The sequence below is a fragment of the Sarcophilus harrisii genome, chromosome X, assembly GCF_902635505.1.
Source record: "Sarcophilus harrisii chromosome X, mSarHar1.11, whole genome shotgun sequence".
NCBI classification, from domain to species: domain Eukaryota; kingdom Metazoa; phylum Chordata; class Mammalia; order Dasyuromorphia; family Dasyuridae; genus Sarcophilus; species Sarcophilus harrisii.
Window position 1 is genome coordinate 49,001,628 of NC_045432.1, and position 18,830 is coordinate 49,020,457.

Sequence of the window (18,830 nt, forward strand, 5' to 3'; positions counted from 1 at the left end):
CCAGGGAATCCTTACCGACAGCTCTAACGGTCAAAGATTCCTCCAATGGAGAGGGACCCATGTAAGCTTTTTTTTTTTTTTCTTTTTCTTTTCCCTCTTTCAAATTCCGGCAGCCCACTCCCTTAACCCAACTGGGAGTCCCTCCAAACACACACACACACACACACACACACAGAACCACCACACACACACACACACACACACACACACACACACACACACAACCCTGAGAAGGAGCCGGAGGCCCACGTCGCAGGCTCAAGGTCCCCACTGATTGGCTCAGCTCGGCTCTCCTCCCCTCCCTCCCCGCCACACTCCTATACCCTCAAAGGCCCCCCTTCCTAAACAGTCAGGCTCCTCAGTCCCCAATTGCCCCTGGCTGCCCGTCCCCCCCCTTTTTTCCATTTTTTCCTTCCCCAAAGGGGCTGCGTGTTTGCTGTTCATCTAAACTCACCTCGATCCCGTGTAGGAAAAAAGAAGGAGGGAAAGGGGAAAAGGAAAAAAAAAAAAAGAGAGAAGAGAAAGAAAGGAAAGGGTGGAAAAACCAAGTGAAGGCCCCCCGGGGGCGGGGCGGGGCGAGGGAGGGCAGGGCCCCGGGTCACGTGACGGGATTTCAGTGTTTACATTCAGGCAAGGACAAGCCCCCAGCTCTTCCCCAACTCGGGTCCCTTTCGGTTTCTTTTTTCCGGTGAAAAGGAAGCAGCATAGAAGGAAGGCCGGGAGAGGGAAACGACGAAGCGGCGGGGAAAGAGCACCCAGCCAAAGGAGTCCCTGCAACCCAGGGAAACACCCCTGACCGCCCCTCCCCGCCCCCCCCCCTCCCCCTCTCTCAGCTCCAGCGCCCCAAGGGTTCGGGCCCCCGTACCAGCCATCGCCAATTCGGCGCGGGCCTTTCCTCCCCCCCTCCTCCCCCCCCCCCCCTCCCGGTCACCAATCCTAGAAGGGGCGCGGAAGATGGAGCTGTGGTAATCCGAGGCTCCAATGGAGCTTTCTACAAGGTAATGATGAGGCGAAAGGCCCCACTTTCCGACCTCTGCTCCCTCCGGGACCACAGGGCTCCTGCCCTGGGTGTCCTGGGCTCCTGGGGCCCCGGCGCGGGCTGCCCGATGCTTTGGGGAGGGACCGACGGGCTGAGGGAGGGCGGGAGGAGGGGCCCGGGGCCTGGCCGCCGCGCGGTCCCCGCGCCTCCCGGAGGCCCCGGACGCCCGTGGGAATGGCCCGGAGGATTTTTGTCCCTCGTGCCGATTCATTCCCCGCTGCTACAGAGGGAGCCCAAAGCGAGAGCGAGCGGGAAGCTGGGACCCGGGAACCGCGGGAGTGAGGCGAGAGCGCCGCTCTTTCCTCTTCCTTTCCTCCCCTCTCCTCTTTCTCCGTCCCTCTGCCGGTCCGTCGGTCCGTCCGACCCGTTTCCTTGAAATGCTGGCGCCTTCTCCCCCTTCCGCCCCCAGCCCCAAAGGGTTCGGGGCGGCTGGGCAGCCGCGCTCGCTGTGAGTGGTTTTGGTGGAGCGGGCTGGCGGCGGGCGCCGAGGGAGGGGGCTCGAGTCGGTCGGGCCTGGGCCTCGGTGCGAAGGGGACTAGTGGCCACTTTGCGGGACTGCTCTTTGCCCCGCTGGCAGAGAAGCGGAGGTAGCTTCTTTGGTCCTTAGTACGGGCTGAGGAGAGCAAAGAGTTGGAGTGAGCGCTCTTGTTAGTAAGAAATCGTTGATTATTGCTATTTCTCCTTCTCTCTTTGTGTTTTGCAGAACCTCACATTCTCAGTGAGGTGCCACAAAGAGATCTAGGCAGAACATTTCTTAAAAAGTGGTTAATTTTGTATTCTTCGTAGCCTCGGTGCCATGTGCTTATCAGGTACTTAATAAATGCTGCTCGGATCGCGTTGGATTGGTCCCTTCTTTAAAAATCATTGGTTTGGTCAGAAAAGACCATAAGTTCTCTGAAGTATTGGGATATTCGGGAAAATAATGATTCACCTTCAGAAGACTTTAACAACTCAACTTCTTTGTTTTGCCCCAAGACCTAAATTTTTGGAACGTAAGCTTAAGTAATTTCTTGGATCATAAATGTTTCAAAATACTCGATGTATTGCAAAATATATGGCTAAGTAGAAATCTATTCCTGTTTATGAAGGTAGGACGAATTATCCCCAGGGATTCTAAAATAGGCATTATTGGCGTTATAGTTTTTTATTTAAAAAAAAACTATAGGCTGACTGACTTAAATTTTGAAAGCAAAACACAAGTTGAAAAATAATCTTTAGGTTTTTTTTTTTTTTTCAGTAATTCATTTCATCAAAGTCACTGTTACAATTATTGCTAATTGATCTGGTATTCCGTGGCAATGAATTCTCATTGCCAGTTTAATGCTCCCTCACTTTTTGCAAGTAATTTTTGAAGTTTAAATCCTATCTTTAGTTCAGATTGTCATACTTTTGGATTTTACAATATGAGAGTAATAAGCATCCAAACGCAGGAAAAAAAAATTAATCCTTTTGATTTGATTTTCAAACAAGTTTCAGAACTGTACAGGATGAAGTTTTATGTTTGGTTATTCAAAAGTGATATCATTGCATTAATAATTGGACAAGTTATACGTTTTAAATTTGGATCTTAAAGAGGTCTTGAGAATAAACTCTAATAATGTATTGAATAATCCCGATGAGAGAAAACGTTAGGAAACAGCAGTTTGCCATTAACTTTCTTAAACAGTTCCTCTTGGTGGCGGTTTCATATAGGTTTTTATTAAGACAAATTGTAGTATGTATTGTATTCTATAACTTTTCCTCCTCTGTATAGAAAAACTTTGTGTAGTAGGATTTTAGTTTGTGAGAAGTGTGCATGCCCTTTGCTTCTCACTCCAGTGTAGTAGGGAACATCATTTTGCCAGGGGTAGCATCTACTGCAAATATACACAATCCCGATCAAAAAGGAGAATAAATGTGTTACCTGCCTTTGATATTTACAGTTGAAACATAAATGTATTGGACAATGTCTAGTTAGGAATTTTTTTTAACCAACGTTAATTTTGAGGCAGGAAAGAAAGCCTTGTCTAGTTCCAGAGGGAGGAAGATCTCCAATATACAATAGAAAAATTTCTGTGTTCCTTTTTTGAGTTTTACTTTAAACTCCAAATGATTGGTATTAATAGAGAAATATAGGTAAATGATGGTGAACAATTGATATTTCTCTATTAATCAGAATATTGCTGTTTGATTAAGAAAAAAAAAACCCAGATGAACTTTCCCCACTTTTTGGGGGAAGATGGGAAAAAGAAAAAAAAAAAGCAAAAGATTGGGAAGGAAGTTTAAAAAACTAATTTAAAATGAACTAGTCCTGGAAAATATATTGTGTTTATATAGGGATTCCATATTTTAAGAAAATATGAAAGAAAAGATCCTTTGAAAAATACCAAATGACAGAATATTTCAGTGTGATGTTTGAATTCAAATTTTAATAATCAAAACCACCCCATATTTCTAAGGAAAATTCTGAAATCTGTTGAATAATGATTATAGTTCAAAGATAAATGTAGTTTTTGCAGGTAAAAGTCAAGTTTATTCTTTCTGTAGTACTTGCTAGGGAGAGTCTGAATGACTGGCCCTTGCTGTAATCTATAAGAACTACATATTGCTTTTCTCTAGCCTTTCTTCTAAATCATTAGATCTTGTAGTGATGAGAGCTTTTTTTATACTTGGCTATTCTTTACGCTAGGAAAAAAATTACCCGTTGGTTTGATGCCATTTAATCTTAACTTATAGTATGATTTTTTTTTTCCTTGACTTGAGGAAATCCATCAAGTGAAGTACCAAGATGCACAATTTTCAGTTAGCATTTTTCACCCCAGTGCTTTCTACCCAAATTACGAGAGTCCTTAACTTTTTGAGTGTTTTGAATCCTTTTGGCAATCTGGTGAAACCTGTAAATTATTTTCATAATGTTTTAAGATGCATTAAATAAAACATAGGATTACAAAGAAAAGCAATTATATTGAAATAATTATTTAAATGAATAGAAACAAGTTCTTAGACCCAAATTAAGAATGCCTCTTTTTTAAAGTGTTGAAAAGAGCATGAATAGATTAAAACTCTTCTACATATCTACAACTTTTTTCCATTTTAAGTTTTTCTGTTTTTAGTCTAGTTTAGTTTTTGCAACTCAGAGATAGAAAGCATTTTAGGGCTCACAAATTTGCTCAGCACACCTCTGTGGGGTAAGTAGTACAATTTGATAAGCATTTCTTTAGGGTCAGAGATTAAGTGACTTGCCCAGCTGCACCTTACTGGTAACATCAGAAATTTTGGACCAGCTTTCTTCTGACCCTGTCTAGTACTCTGTCCCACACCATGCTGAAATGGTGAGTATTTTTTTTTTTTTTGGATGAAGAGCAGAATTCTTTGAACTCTGTTTTAAAAGCCACTGTCTGATAATTGGTTGACTATTATAATTAAGTTCATTGGTACTGGACTGTGTATTTGATAATAAAGACTTTTTTTTTAGCTTATTGGAATAGAGTTTTCATTTGGTATATATAAGTGAAAATTTACTAAGTTACTTAGACTTTCAAAAGAAAATAAACTTTTATTAAGACATTTATAGGATTTTTTAAATTCTGTGTCACCTTAGAAACTACTGATGAATTGTAATGAGAGCCAGTTAACATACTATTAATGTTTTCTATTAAAAGTCTTAACAGGGTGGTCTTTTCTTCATTAAGTAGAAAAAATATATCTAATTCTAGCAAAATTTAGGGCATCACGTTTAATTTTATTAACATGTTGCCCTTCATATGATGAAGGTAATACTATTGACCAACCAAGGCATACATTTTGAATTGTGTTTTTTTTTTTTTTACAATAGTGCCAATGAGTTGCACCAAATCAAGCCTATTCCTACAGCTTTCTTTGTGTCCTCATATCCTGTGTTTAAGACCAGGGTTTTAGATATAAATTGGAACTCTCAGCTAGCATTTCTTTTTGTGAAGGTAATTGCCCTAAAAATGATAAGAACCTACTACCTTGGTATCAATTGAACTACAATCACTGTCCCAGACTTAATATTGTATCAACTGATTAAATTCCAGCAAATACACCCTACTTTGCTCATCGGAGTGAATAACTGCATTTAATTTAGGGGATCTTTTGCTTTGTAGCACTTTGGAAGTATTGATGAAGCACTTGGTTGTTTAGAACCACTTTTCTACTTCTTACCTAGGAGAAAGATATGAACTATATGAACTTTATCCTGAACATTTTCTTTTAGAATCACAGACTGTTAGATTTGTAAAAATAAATTCTGTACTGTCATCCAATTTATTCCACATAGAGGTAGGAAGAAAGACTATGTTTCCTGACCAATCCATTGCTTATCTCACTACTCACACCATACTGACATTCCTTTAATTTTTCATCTGAAGGCTTGTTGTGGTACTCTTTTTAGGCTCTTGAAAGAAGGATAAGCATATCTCGCCATCTTCACTGTACCACTGCTGCCAAAATTTGCTGTAGCATGCAGTTGTTAAATTAGAAATAATGATGGTGGTACTAGATAGTTTAAAAATCTTTCATAATAATTTTTCCATAGGAGGCTGTATGGGTGAGGGTAGTCCAGGGACAACTTGGGTTTGCTTTGTGTGCCTTGGAATATGCAATGGAAAACTGAATTCGTTTCAAAACAAAACACTAAGTAAGACTGTGCCAGAGAATGAACTGTGGTCAGAAATTCCCTTGTGTTTATTGCATTCTCCCCTTATCAGTTGTTCATCCTCTTGAAAAATGTTTTAATACACGCTAAAGGTGTGATTATATAGAATGGTGAGACTTGTTTTTATGTGTCTTGTGAAATCCCCTTTGCTTTATAGTGATTTCATCTAAGAGACAGTACCCAATTTGGAGTCCAGAGATGTGGGTGCAAGACCTGTTTCTGCTATTAGCTGTGTGAATGCAACAGGTTACTTTTCCTCTTTTCCTTATTTGTTAAAATAGGTTAATAAAAATGTTCCTATTATCCTGTCTCAGAGAGTTACTGTGAAGAAAGCCAAAGTTTATGTTCTTTAGAAGTGCTATTGAAGTATGAACTATTGTTCTCTGTTCTTATCCTCTTACCCTAGAGTTCTTAAATTTTTTTGGTATCGTGGATTTCTTTTGACTATTTGGTGAAAACTATTTACCTTTCCTCAGAATAATATTTTTGAATACACAAAGTAAAAGAGCTTTACAAATGAAACCAATTATATTGAAATAGTTACCAAAATAAAGTCTTTCTTTTTAATGCTGCTCAGTTTTTCTGACATAGAAATGCCATTCCAGTTCCATCCCATTAGTCTCTAATGAAGGTTATTACATGATACTGCTTTGTAGAATACAAAATTATAGCATTAAACATATTGTTCTTAGTAAATGAAGACACCGTAATGATAATGGTGGAATAATATTGTGTACTTTGATTTTTTTTTTTCCTGACATGACTCTGGTTTTGCATTAAGGTGATTGAAGTTTCCCTTGGGTCTAGCCACCCTCCTCTGTTTGAGACAGTTCATTTGAAAAAGATTAATGTAGTATACCCATGAAAGAAGCGTGGGGTGGAGGCAATTCACGCTTGGCCCATTTGCTTCCTTAGCATTGTACTTCAATTCCTTGAGCTGACCAGCTTCAGTATTATATCCATTTTTATTTTCAGCCTTTTTTCTTCTTTGCATCTTTTTTTTCAAATCCAAAAAGATTAAGTCTGTCTAGGAGTCACATAGCATATACACTTGGATATATTTTCTCTTCAGTGGGAATATGAGTTCTTTCTTGATTTCATATTCTGTTTCTGTCATGTAATAGAAATTTATCATTATTCTTTCTCAGATTTCACTCTTTACATCTTAGTCCAAATTCATTAGAATTCTGAATCTGAAGATTCAGTTTCTTGTACAGAAGCAATCCTCTTTTTTATTAGTATTTTAATGCCTATAACTTTTTTATGCTTTTAAATATTTTATTGAGATCTTTTGATATTACCATTTTTTCCCTCAGAGAGCTTTCCCTTACAATAAAAAATGAAAAGGGCAGTTTAGCAAAATTAGCCAATGCATTGATAAAGTCTGACATTATTTGCAGGGTTCGCTACCTTTGAAATGAAGAAAAAGAGGTACCTTTTTATAACTGTTTTTTGGGGCCAACTATGGTCATTTATAATTTCAAAGCATTCAGTTTGATTTGTTTTGGTTATGTATATTGTTTTCCTAGTTTTCTTTATTTCGATTTTCTTCACTTCATGTAAGTTTCATTATGCTTCTGTGTTCATTATTTTATACAGTATAATAATATACTATTACATTACTATTCCACAGTTTGTTTACCTGCTCCCTACTTGATCGGCATCTGCTTCACCTCTCACCACCCCCCAGTTTTTTGTGCCTACAAAAAAAGTTTTACTTATATTTTGGTGTATATGGGGCTCTTTTATCATTCATCACCTTGCAGTATAACTATCTATAATCTTTTAATAATGAAGTGGACTTTATGCCCTCATGTTGGGGGGTGTGTGTCAATATCAGTGTTTGCACATGCAAGGAATATTGATTCTTTATTACTTTTTGCAAAACTTGCCACACTTTAATGAATCTATGATCTCATTGATATGGGTTTTCCCTTATCCAGTACAGAATGTAGTCCATCTGTGCTTCCTTATCTTCAGTGATTTTTATTCATACTCTTCCGTGAATCTTCAAACATGCTAGAGTCCTTTCTCGGGATCTTTGAATATTTTATGGACACCAGTGTAACCAGTAGTGTGCTGGTAAATGTTTTAACGACCAGTTTTGTGGGGGGTGAACATACAGCACACTTTTAAGTTTAATCTACATTGTTAACATCATCTCCATCACTTTAAGTCTAGATCATCACCAAAACAATAATTGGCTTGTAGCATTTACCTATATCTGAGGTGTAAAAAAATTAAAATTAAAATCTACTACCCTTTGCTACTTTTTCAGGATGTAACATTTCAAAAATAACACAACTTTTACACTTTTACATACAAGCCATCATAGATAATTTGCTGTAGCATATGTTTTCCCACTATGTTTATTTCTTTTGCTAGTTTACCTATGGTTTTGATTTTTCAGAGATTGAAGTGTTGTATGATTTAGAGCTGTATAGCTTCACTAAAAAATGAGATCCAGCTATTTCTCTTCTTCATTTTCAGTTGAGTGCTGCTCATTGTCCATATGTAGTGCCTGTTGAAGATACATTTACTGACTCAATTGGCCGTCTAACTGCATGCCATAATCTGAGCTATATGAAATTTCCATCCACTTGGCTTTTCCTGTGGGGGTTACTAGGCTGATTTCAATCAAGTGGCTGCAGATCTCATTGAGGAGGCTCTGCAGTGTTTCAGGGTTTGATGCAATCAGCACAATGTCATCTCCAAATAAGCATCTCAATCACCTCATTATCTATAGGGAATTTCTGTTCTATGTGGAATTTGAACAACACATATTCTGACAGTGGGGAACACTTTCCACAAGTGTATGTACTTCTTGTTTTATTCCTCTGTTTCCCTGTTTTATGCCTCATTTAAGATCGTTAAATAACATTTTCTGCATATGCCAATGGATTTTGTACAAATAAGAAAGTAATACGTGGATTGGTTACTATTGATGACCTTTTGGTTGCTTTTTAAAAAATATATTAATCTCTGTAAATCCTTACCTGAGTACCTCTAAAAACAAGCTAAGTGGAAAAATGGTGAGTTTGCAGGAAGGAGACATATAAAAACCAAGTTACAGAGAGGATTTTTATGGTAGGAAATTCAGATGCTATCTCTCTAGTTTAGCCCAAACTTGAACAACAGTTGTCTGTAACTCACCTAAGAAGGTGGCATCTAGTCTTTGTTTGAAGGACCTAGTGATGGGAAACTTATACTTCCTAGAATAGCCTAGTTGACTTTTGGATAGCCCTAAATTTTAAGAATTCTTTTCCTTTCATTAAGTCTTGATCCATCTTTCTCCCAACTTCAATTCCTGATTTAATTGTCTTCTAAATTCCCAAAAGAACAAACCTGTCACCTCTTTAACACACACACACAAACACACACACACGGAAGACTGTTATCAAGTCCTTCCTTATGTATATACTAGACTAAAAATCCCAGGTTCTGCCAAATTCTAGTTTTTTTTTTTTTTTACTTTCCCTGGCTAAAATAATGAGTTGTTTTCAGTGCACTAAGAGGTAATTCCTCATTTCCTGCTTTCATGCAATATTTGCTTTCACTGGGAAAAAGGTTGTCTTCCAAATAGAGTAGTCCCTAATCACCCAAAGCAACCAAGATGAAAGCTAGCATCATTTAAGAGGCTGTTCTTTAACAAAAATTGCCTTTAAATAAATTTGCTATTTTCAAAATTAAGCTCTAATAATGTCATCCTTGGCTACTAGTTAATGCCTACTCTGCCTTAATGGTTTCTTAATTGGTTTTTCTGTCCGTAGTCTCTCCCCACTACAGTACATCCTTCACATAGCAATTGAAGTAATCTTCAAGTATACATCTGACCCTGTTACCATCTTCTACTTAAAAGCCTGTGGCAAAACACAAACTTGTTAGTCTGACATATAAGCCCCTTTGCAATCTGGTGCTAACCTCAGCTACCTTTTCCAGCTCTTTTAACATTGCTGCATGTACTCGTAAAACTGATCTATTTGCTGTTCCTTAAATCTGACCTATACATTAACACAAGCCATCTCCTATGCCTGGAACACACTTTGTCCTTATCTTTGCACCTCAGGATTCAATTCAATTCAGTTGAAACATTTACTATTCATCTGGGTTGATAATGGTACCATGCTTCTTTTAATGTTCAAATCAAGTTCCCTCCTTTTGAAATTTCCCCAGAATTCTTAACCTATTACTTCCTCTCCATTTTTCGCTGCTACTTACTTATCAGGGTCTCTTGGAAGCACTGACTTTTTTATCCAGTGAGTGGGTGAAGTCCAGTGGAGCTATTATGGAGAGAACCTTTGGCCAAGGACAGGAAGATAGATGCATATTCAGTTTGGGGATAAGGATAGTGACTGTATCAGGCACTCACTGGTGAGAAAACTCTTAGTAATTCGGCTTGGTTCTCTCTATAACTTCAAGTCTTAGTTGCCTAGGGCACTGACAGCTGAAGTGAATTGTGTGGGGGTCATACAACTGGTATGTGTCTGAGGTGGGGTTTGAATAACCAAATCTCCCTGACTGGAAGACTAATTTTCTACCCACTGAAAGTAGTTTATTGGGGAAGGCTTTTTCTCATTCCCAGTCTTCAAAGGCATCTCTAGAATTTTTTTATGTAGGATTAGAGGCTTTCTCTAGCCGGTCAGCTTAGTGACAAAATAAACTTCTGACTTTTTTCCTTTATTTGTAGCAAGTAATCTGTCAGTAGGTTTTTAATTAGTGCCTTTTGTTTGCAAAGCCTATGAGGTTGATAGGCGAAAGGGCATACATTTCTGATCTAAAAGGGGAAATTTTCTAGAGCTTTTAAGAGGTAGAATAGTTCTGAGTGCTGATAAAGTTAAAGGTGTGGACATTGCTGATGAGTAGTTGAAATGGACTGGATCTGGAGACTGTAGGTACTTTCAAGGTCAAACGTTTTGGGGGAAATTCTTGAATTCTCCTTTATCCAAATGTGGTTTAAATGGTAAATGATTCAAATCATAACTTTGAGCCATCTTAAAATGGGAAAGATTAAAAGGGAAAGATTAGGTAGATAACAATTCAACAAAATGCAAGTTGGTATAATATATATGTATGTATATGATGTATCCATATAGTCCCTTCAAGGAGCTTGCATTCTAAGGAGGAAATTTTATTCATACATACACACACACACACACACACACACACAATATAAGTGATGTCAAGATAAAAGTATTGTTAGAAAGTTCAGAGAGGGAAGAGAGCACAGGTAACTTGGACAGTAAGAAAGAAAGATTAATTTAAGAGTTGAGGGGGGTAGGGTGGAGAATCAGGATAATGGGTCATTTCTGAAGCCAATATCATATGTGTAGCAGTGATTATTACAAGTAATATCACAGGTTACCTTTTGTTCACTTTGAAGTCTGATAGCTTAGGAAGCAGGGAAAATACACGGGGAAAGAGCAAAGGAGTGTTAATGCTGTGAGTTCCTCGGGGAAGGAGCTAGAGCTCTGAATGAGGAAACCTAACTTGGGATGTCAAATCTCATTGGCTTTTTGTTATAGGTTGGTGGGCTGTAAAACAGTGTATGTCTGATGATTTTGTAGCACATGATTTTCAGTGAATTTGGCATTTGGGCATCTTGGTGCTTTTGGTCATTTCATTGCTCATAAGCACCTAGTTGACAGGTTATATACAAAGGGGAAAAAAGATGAAATTCTCCACCTAAAATAAAAAAGTCTCATTCTCTTAATTGTACTTAATTGATGACCACTAATCTCCAGTGGCCTTACTGTTGAAGTACAATTTAGGATTTGGTGACACAATTTAGTGCTTTTATTTTTCGTATTAACTTTTTTTTTTCTAAATTTCAATACTGTTTTATGTTTCCAATTATATGTAAAGAGTTTCACTATGCATTTTTGTAAGATTTTGAGTTCCATATATTTTTCTCCCTTCTACCTCTCCTCAAGAGAGCAAACAATCTGAAATTTTATACAGCACAGTTATTTTAAACATCTTTTTGTATTAGTCCTATTGTAAAAGAAAAAGCAGAAAAGGGAAAAACCATGAGAAATAAAAAGCACCCCCCCCCAAAAAAAGGACGAAAACAGTATGTGCTTCCATCCAAAGTCAAGTTTCCATCGTTCTTTCTCTGAATTGCATGTTAATTTTTAAAATATATTCACTCATCCGATGCTACTAACTTTCTTCTGTTTTTCTTTCTGAACGAGGCTTTGATGTTTTCTCTAGCTGCAAGTATTTGATTCCTTAGCTTTTTCTTTCTAATATTGGTAGTATTAATGTAGCCTTGTAAATAAATAAAAAAGTGCCATATAACATATCTATAATACTAATTTTTTTGAAGGCTATCTATTGGTGTGTACTATTTATTAGGTTATTTTTGTATATTGATCCAAGTCTATTAACAATTAATTGTAGAGATTCGTTTCCCTGGGGAAGAAAATGAGACCCCCTTCCAAAGCATAATTACATTCATAAACTTAAATACATATAAATGAACTTGCTAAAGAGATGTTTACTTTAAAACTGCATGAGATTTCTCATGTTCTTTAGATATTCAGCTCTACTGGAATAGCTCCATTATATAAGATAAAAAGAGTTTAGCTTCAGTTGCTTGCGTTCCATACTTTAATGGACTTTTTTTTTTTTTTTTTTTTTTGCTCAGTTAGTACAGATCACCACCTATTGAAGTCTTTGTCCCTGTTTCTCCACATGAGAACTACTCTTTATGTAACTATCTTCTTTGGGGGTTCTTAATCTGGGGTCTGTGAGATTGTTTATAAAATATTTTTTGATAATTGCCTTTTAATGTAATTAGCTTCCTTTGTAGTCTTTGTAGTTTGTTGTGAATTATAAAATATTTGGAGAAGTGGTCCATAGTTTTATCAGACTGCTATGGGTAATGCTTTATCTACTGCACCAACTAGCTGCCCCCTGAGCTTCACGCTTGATAAAGGATCCCTCTTTTGATTTGACCTTGGTAAGTTATTTTTTTGTGAAGTTGACAAGAACTTTTTGTAAGCATGCATATACATGTTTTATACTTGGTTTGAAGTTAATAATTAGAGGTAATAATTGTATTAAAACATTATTGGAGAATTTTGTGTGATCTTAACATTATTAAAAAACATCTTGGTGGTGGAAAGCCTTTTAAAGGCTACATTTTAGAGTTTTAACAAAAAATTCAATTAACTTTTTGATCTTGATGGCTTTTTCAATAAGCTAAATTTAATTTGACATCATTTTAAAAGCTTATTTAGGATTGCTATTTTTGCTTCTGCCACTACGGGTATATAGGAGGAAATGCTATCACCAGTTGATTATCTGAAACTTATAAATGGATAGCAGTGTAAAATCCAAGCAGTCCTTTCCTTTTTATATTTTCTTTTCACTTTTATTTGTTAGGATAGTCATGTATCTTAATTAGTTATTGCATATTTACATACTGGCCATAGTGTACTGGAACCATGTTCTGTTCTTTAAGAGCATTTACCACATAAATTCTGAGGTGTAAACTATTGCTTATCTAGAGTTTTCATTTTTACCCTTGTCTTTCCACTATCAACAAATGTTTTTAAGTACCTACTATGTGCTTGGCACAGTGGCTAGTATTTCTTGATAATGAGTAGTAACCTATAATACACTATAAATTTCTGAAGCTGATTTATATATTACAATGAATATTATTACTGCTCTTTGAGTGAACAAACATTGGAAATATGATTATGACTGCACTTGACTTTTGGGGCTTTAATAAAGCATAGCCCCTTCCTGTCATATTATGGCCATTGTATATTTATCTATCCAGTAGAGGCAACCAATAAACATTAAATACCTGCTAATATGCCAATCACTGTGCTAGGTGCTGAACTCTGAACAGTACTGTCTTCATTTCAGACCATCTTTCTGTAAGTGCTATTCCTTAGAAACAAACCTTTATTCCTAGTGCTAATATCCTTACACTTAACCAGACCAGTCCTCAAAATTTTCTGCTTTTACCTGCTCCCTCCTTTCTGTGCTATAATTCTTTAAGTTCATATTTCATTTTTAAAAAAATTTACCTATATTTCAGTGGTATTAGGACGAACATCCTTCTATACCGCACATTTTAAACATCTTTGTGTACTTCACCATCTTAGGAAATTAGGAAATTAGTTACTGGGGGACACTGAGAGGTGACACTAGTTGCTCAAGGTCACATAGTATATGTCAAGAGATAGAGGATGCTTTCTGGCCCTTCTGATTCTGAGGCTGACGTGTGTTACCTCTGATTCCTTTTTTTTTTTAGTGTATTTGAACTTTAGCTTTTATTTAAGTAGCCATCTTCCTTGATTTCAAAAATTACTTGTATGGAATAATTTATATTTCTAAAGTACTTTAAGATTTGTGAAATGGTTTCCTTTGACAATTATGAGGTAGAATAATCAGTTCTTGGAATGCTATTTGCTGTATAGGGCATATAATCTCATATATTGGCCATGAGCAAGAAAATAAAAAACAAAAACTTGATTGAATGTCTCAATCTAGTATGGTTTTATTTTTTTAAATCTTAGCTGCAGATCCTGTGATGCTTCTAACTTTTTTTTTTTTTGCTCTGGAGAGTTACATTTAGATTTATGAATTACATAATAGTTTTCTGAATTTCTTTGAGCATAGATTAAATATTCATAAAAGGTCATCTTGGAAAGAAATAGGGATTTTAAAAATTTCTTAACATGATTTCATTTTGTTGCTTTCTTATTGTTTACTCCTGCATACTTGATATTAATCCCATCTGATCATAATGAATACTTTTTTGAATATATTCCTGTATTGTCTTAGTTGGCATTTTGTTAGAAATTTTTGAATTGATGCTTCTAATTGCTATTGGTCTGTAGTTCTTTTTCTTGGCATTATCTTTCCCTGGCTTAGTTATTAACGCTGCCTGTCTTAGGAAAAGAATTTCGTAGAATTACTTTCTCAGTTTTGAAAAAATAGTATTCTATAAATCTATTTGGACAGGGGTTCCCCTCTCGGGCATTCTTGAATAATTCAGTTTCCTTTTTTGAAATAAGAATAAGTTCTCTTGAACATTTTAAATTCTTGTAGGTATCCCTATTTTTCTTTCAGGTTTTTGATTCTGCTGACCTATACCTGTATTGTAGGTGCTTATCATTCTGTTAATTTTTTTTAAGCTTCACTTTTTTCATTTTTCATTGTCTTTGACTTTCCTACCTGTTTTTAATCAGTTTGACCAAAGGTTTAATAATTTTGTTAATCTTCAGGAAATCAGCTTTTAGTTTTATCAGTTCTGTTTTCTTTGTTTTCTAGTGTATACTTTTCTCTAATTTTTGATATTTCCTCTGTGTGCTTATTTTGGGTTTGTTGGTTTTCTGATTTTTTTATTGCATATTTAATTAATTAATCTTTTTCTATTTCACTCATTTATGAGGACTGTTTTAGCTGTGTCCCAGAAATTTTGATCTCATCATTACCATCGCTTTTCACAAAGTTATTGTCTCTAATTTTTACTTTGACCTACTCATTGTTGAGGATGTCATTTTCAAGTCTCCATTTTAAATTCATTTTTAAAATAATGCTTCCTTATGTAAATGGGTCATCTCTGATAGTAAACCACACTGATTCATGACAGAATTTTTTCCATAGTAAGATTGCCATTGTTTTGTATTGCTGCTAGTGATAATAGTTTTGACACTATTGAATTGTTGATTTAAAAAAAAGAAGTGTGGTTACATGATTTCATATTAGGGTTTATAAACTGACTTAATTGTTGAAACTCGTTTGTAATGAGGATAAAAAATGTTCAAAGCTAACCTAGAGTTTTGTTTTATTTTCCTGTCCTTTTAATTAGATCCTGTGTGCCTTTTGAATTCTCCTTTTTCTTCTAGGTTAACTTGTAAGTTCAGTTTTTCTGGGGATTTTTCTCATGTTTAACAAGTTTCTCTGCTTAGCAAAAACTTTCTTTTTCCAAGGAATCATATATAGTTTTGATACTGCCTTTAGAAATGCTAGGTTTACTTGGGTAGGTTTTTAAATATAGAATGTTATTTCAGCTAAAAAACTTTATACCAAGTATAAAAAGTCACTAACTAGTTCAGTAAATGAGCTACCTGGTCCTGTATTATGGTGGAGGAATACCTTCTCAGAAGTACTTGTTACAACTTAGACTAGTGAGTGATGAAAAGGCAGTTCATATTTATCCTAAATCTACACAGTGCACTTTTCCTGCTTTGTTAAAGCTACTCTCTTATCTCCCTTATTGTTGTTGTTGTTATTTTCCCAAACCATGATACCATCCATTTGAGATTTTTATGGTGTGGAAATTCCCTCCACTAATGTAGATTGACAAATCCTCTGTGACCTTTTAATCCTGGAGGATTTTAGGACACTGACTTGCCCATGGATCACAGAGTGTGTGTGAGGCAATATTTAAAATCAAGTTTTAATTTCAAGTCCTTTCTTCAGCCCAACTGTATAAAAATTAGTTTGGGGAAAGGTCTGTTTGTAAGTGTCCCACTACTTTCAAAACTTTTTTTTTTTTTTTTTACTGTTGTCTTCCTCTTAATGATAATGAGTAATACGAATGCCTAGCAAATGGAAAACCAACATGCCCTTTTCTAGTAGCTATTCAATTGGTCTCTGAAGCCATTGCAAGCTTTTGCTGTTGAAGCAAATGAAGTTATACTGCAAGGGAGTGATGAGTGAATAGAAGTGTATGGTATCTTCCATCTGTTCTCTTTAGCTAAAGCAATTTTAAATTCCCCATGACTATCCATGGAGGCGGAGTTAAAATTAAGCTGTACAGGGTTGAATTTGTCCTTGTCAGTGCCAAGTTTACATCACTCAATCTTGAACTGAGGTAAATGTTGTACATGTCCCCAAGAGGGTCATAGAAAAGACTTATCTTACTATTATGTTGGACTATATGTTACAAATGGTTTCTTTTATAAAATATTTTTATTGATGCTTTTTGTTGTTTTTACATGTTATATTTCCTAATTCCTCCCCCTCCCTTCTTCTCCCTTAAAAAAAAAGAATAAAACAGAAGGGAAAACACAGTATGGGAAAGCTAACCTACACATCAAAAAAAGTCAGACATTTTCAATGTATCATATCATAGTGCTCCACTTCTGCACAGAAAGCAAAGAGGTGCTTTTTTGTACATGCTAAACTTTTACATGGGTTTAAAGACTCTTCATTCAAATGAGAGAAATGTGAGCTCAGAAGTCATCTGCAATGAACTCTGGTATAAGATTGTTTTAAGTAAAGTATGCCTTTATCTATATTATAATATATTCGAGAGGAGGCTTCTTTCCAGGAATTCTTCTCTTTAAAATTATGTACCCTAATGGGGTCTAGCATGGTTGTAAAGGAGCCTGTGAGGATTTTAGCCAGAGCAATGCCGTTTTTTCACTTCTCTATTGACCTCAGCTCAAAAGTGATTAATAGTTCATTGTAGGTCATTGAACTAGTATTGAACTTCCCAGTGGAAGCCTGTCACACCTGTAAATGCCCATTATCTATTAGCAGCACTCATCATTGATATTTTAGAAATAATCAAGTTCTCTTTATTTGACACACGTATCTCCTTATTTGAATGAAAACTTAATCTTTTGGGGGAGAGATACAGTAAAAGGGTCAAGGTGAGTCTTGCTTATTAAAGTTGAATTGTCCAGTGAATAATTTCTGGGTATTCAGTTTTTCTTATCCATGGATTGTCTTTTTCTCACATTTTTCTTTTTTGTTGAAGTTTATTTTCAAAACATATACAAGGATAATTTTTTCAACATTGACCTTTGAAAAACCTTGTGTTCCAATTTTCCCCCCTTTTCCCTACTTCTTACCCTAGATGACATGTAAACCAATATATGTTAAACATCACATTTTTCTTTGAAGGTTAAAAAAAAAACAAAACAACTAAAAACATTCAAGTAAGAAGTATGATCTTAATAATTTAGTGGCTTACCTGATCATTTTAAGGTTTTATTCATTCCTTTATATTTGGTTTGGTTATGTTTTCAACTGCTTAAAGACCTTTTTGTTATGACGAATTTCTTCTGCCCCTTTTTTAGTTTTCAGTAATTTGTGACACATTTTTTTCACCACTACTTTAAGAGTTTTATTATAATCAAACTTTAAAAATATTTTATGAATTCTTTTTACAGTTATTCTTTTTTTTAAAGAGCTATTTTTGCTTTTATAATCTTAATGTGTTTGCAGGGAAATTAATCTAGGCTTATTCTTGCTCATTCTTAATTATCATCTTTCTAGTTGCCTCATTTTGCACCCTTAGAGTCATACTGAACTCTCCTCTTTCCTCTGCCTCCAATCCATCCATTACCCAGCCCAATTCATTCTATCCTGTAACATCTCTTTTTACCCTGGTCATCAGGGTAACCAACCTGTATGACCACCACTCTGATCTCAGCCCTCTTCTACATGGCTGTAATTTTCTAGTCTCCCTACTTTCAAACTTTCTTCTTTCTAGTTGGTTTTTCACATAGCACACAAATGATATTCTGAAAGTCAAGAGCATGCTGCATGCACACAGGTAAGAAATATAAAAATGTTTGCTATGTAGTTTGTGGTAGAAGCAGCTTAAACGGTGTTGAGGAATGGTTCCAGTGTAGATTGTGGCACCCAAACACTTGGCCAGAGCACGAGTCTGGCCCCTTCGTTTTGCTGCTGAAGAAACTTTTCAGTGGCCCCCAATTTTTTTTAGGATCAAATGCAGAATCCTGTTTGGTTTTTAAAAGCACATCCCAATCTGGCTCCCGTCTATCTTTCCAGACTTAATTTTACAGTTACTCCCAGAATATACATTTTCTTTCAGCCAAACTGGCCTACTTGTTATTCTCTGTAAATGGCATTCCATCCCTTGCCTATGTCAGGACTAGTGCACAGGCTGCCCTTCATGCCTAGAATGTGCTCTTTATGTACTTCCATTTCTTGGAATTCATAGCTCTTCAGGGATTAGTTCAAGTGTTGCTACCTACATTGAAGCAATTTCCCCACCAGTGTTGAAGCTTCTCCCCCAAAACTACACATTGTACATTTTTTAATACTTCTTACTTGTGCACGTTGTATCTCTTCAAAATACAAACTCCTTGAGTGTGGAGACTATTTTATTTGAATTGTTTATCTTGGAAAAGA

At 36.2% G+C, this 18,830-nt stretch overlaps 1 protein-coding gene across 2 annotated transcripts in view; it reads left to right on the forward strand.

Moving 5' to 3' along the window:
• The first annotated feature begins 946 nt into the window (after positions 1 to 946).
• FMR1 (FMRP translational regulator 1) overlaps positions 947 to 18,830 on the forward strand; it is a 58,974-nt gene continuing 41,090 nt past the window's right edge. For both annotated transcript variants that reach the window (XM_012553278.3, XM_012553279.3), the window contains exon 1: positions 947 to 998. The gene's annotated coding sequence lies outside the window, so the exon portion shown is untranslated. The remainder of the gene's footprint in view (positions 999 to 18,830) is intronic.